The following is a 2251-nucleotide window of genomic DNA, read 5'->3' on the forward strand; positions in this document are numbered from 1 at the left end:
GCATGGTTGTGTGTCCTGTGTGTCTCTGTGTTGCCCTGCGACAGACTGGCGACCTGTCCAGGGTGTACCCCGCCTCTCGCCCGGAACGTTAGCTGGAGATGGGCACCAGCAAYCCTCCCGACCCCACTGAGGGACAAGGGTGAAAGAAAATGGATGGATGGATGGATGGATGGATAGAAGGTAAATGCAAATGTTTGAATGTTGCCCTGTTTGCTTTATTCTGAGCGTTTAGGCCTCTTGAGTGAATTTCGTTCCAAAAACATGTAAATATGAGCTGGTCTGACGATAAAGTTCATACTTCTTATTACTTTGTTTATCTCTGTGTGAATAAAGAGCATTTCCATCCTATTCTGCCTGTTAAAGAAGGATAATATGAGGCTTGTTGTGAATGTTTGAGCTGCATTTAACTCTGTGCCTAAGAGTCCTTAAAGAAATGAACTTCTTTAAGAACGGCTAGATTTGTATCAGAGGCCTGCAAATGGAGTTAGTTAATTATTTAAATTAATAATTATCATGACGTTCATGTTTATGTAGCTCTCTCTCTGTATACTGTTTTATATAACAGCAGGACATTTCTTTGGAATCTATGAGAAAACATAACCTGGAGACATTTATTTCTCTGTTAACGAGGAAGTCTATATAACCGAGTCAGATGACTCAGACGTTCGCATCCTTGGCGTTTGACTGAAGTCTCTGTGGAAATGTGTGCAAATATGAATGTAAGTAGATGAGTAAATGATTGAGTATTCCTCCAGCGCAGCGCTGAAAGAGTCCGGTTTCATTAAAGAGATGCTGATTCCTCTCTGGTTAATTATTCATCACAGCGATCCAGCAGAACTCACAGCCTTCACACTCCAACCCGACCTCTGAGGCGCGGCTCCCACTGCCCTCACCGTCTTAATTATGCAGATTTTATGAAGTCATTTCTCGTTTGCTTTGTCATTTTTTTGCACTTACTGTTTTACTATTTGATCATTTTAAAGATTTTTTTAATCTGTGAGGAGCTTTTTAGAAATTCTGGCTCTGAATCCAGTGTTTTATTCTGCATTTCTATAAGACGCAGATGGCAGCCAGGTGTAAACTGGACCCTGTGCAAACCTTTAGGGCTGTGTTTGCATACTAAGCAGTGGTCATGCTGCAGCTATAAATCATCATCTGCCTCATAAATATGAAAACACGATGAGAAAAAGATACAGCCTGCGTCTCAAATGAAACATATTTTAGCTCTGCTGTTCTGAAACCCTTTTTGCTGTTTTAAGCACTTGTTATTATGAACATGAAGGGCTGTGGAGAGCATTGCTTCAGGTTGAGCAGGGCTCTGCAGCCGTGGGCTGCCCTAGTTTCATCATTAGGTCGTTTTTTTATGGAGAGTTGGCAGCAAATATAGCTGCAGTGGATTGAGTTTCCCTGCAGAAATGACAAAAAAAATCTTTGTTGCTTCTTTAAAATTCAAAGATCGCTTCCAACAGAAAACAACATAATTCCTTCTTTCAAACCCAACCATTTTAAAATAGCCATAATTATGTATTATTCAGGTTTTTGAATTTCAACACACATTTTTTGAGGATAACTGAGTGCTAACGAGCAGTCAGTATGTTTCCTGAGTGACTTCAGTTTGTAGAAACCTGTAATTTACTGCAGCCAATAAAAGTTAAAGGAGAAGCTTCAGGTTGGTTTCAGTCACGTTTTACCGACTCATTTAAGCTTCTTCAAAACAGTTTTTCTTTTCTTGTGGCGTTCCACAGGTTTCTGTTCCTGGCTCATAATGTTTCCCTTAGATCAGTGGTTCTTAACCTTTTTTGAGGTACCGAACCCATCAGATTCATATGCGCATTCACTGAACCCTTTTGTTTTCCAAATTCAAGACATATGAGTGACCCAACTAGAGTCTAGTTGGGTCACCCCAAGATCACCAAGTCTTCATAAAAGGTAGAGTCTCTGAGATCAGTTCTTCAAAATATAGTCAGTGTTTTCAGCAAAGTTGAGCTGGCAGTCCAGGAACGACCCAAGGTATTTAAAATTAGCCACAGTTTCAACAGGTTTCAAGAGAAACTGGAACCACTTTAAGGTCTTGTTTAGATAATTTGATTAGCTCTACATTCTTAAGAGAATGAAAAATTAATAATAAATAAGACTTTGCGGTATTCTGATTTAGTAATGTAACTATATTAGTTGTGTTACCACCCCCATGCCACTAGAGGCAGTACCAACCCCGAAAAKATGCKACTAAGGAGCAGATTTAGAAGTACAT

The sequence above is a fragment of the Poecilia reticulata genome, linkage group LG3 (genome assembly GCF_000633615.1).
Source record: "Poecilia reticulata strain Guanapo linkage group LG3, Guppy_female_1.0+MT, whole genome shotgun sequence".
Classification (NCBI taxonomy): domain Eukaryota; kingdom Metazoa; phylum Chordata; class Actinopteri; order Cyprinodontiformes; family Poeciliidae; genus Poecilia; species Poecilia reticulata.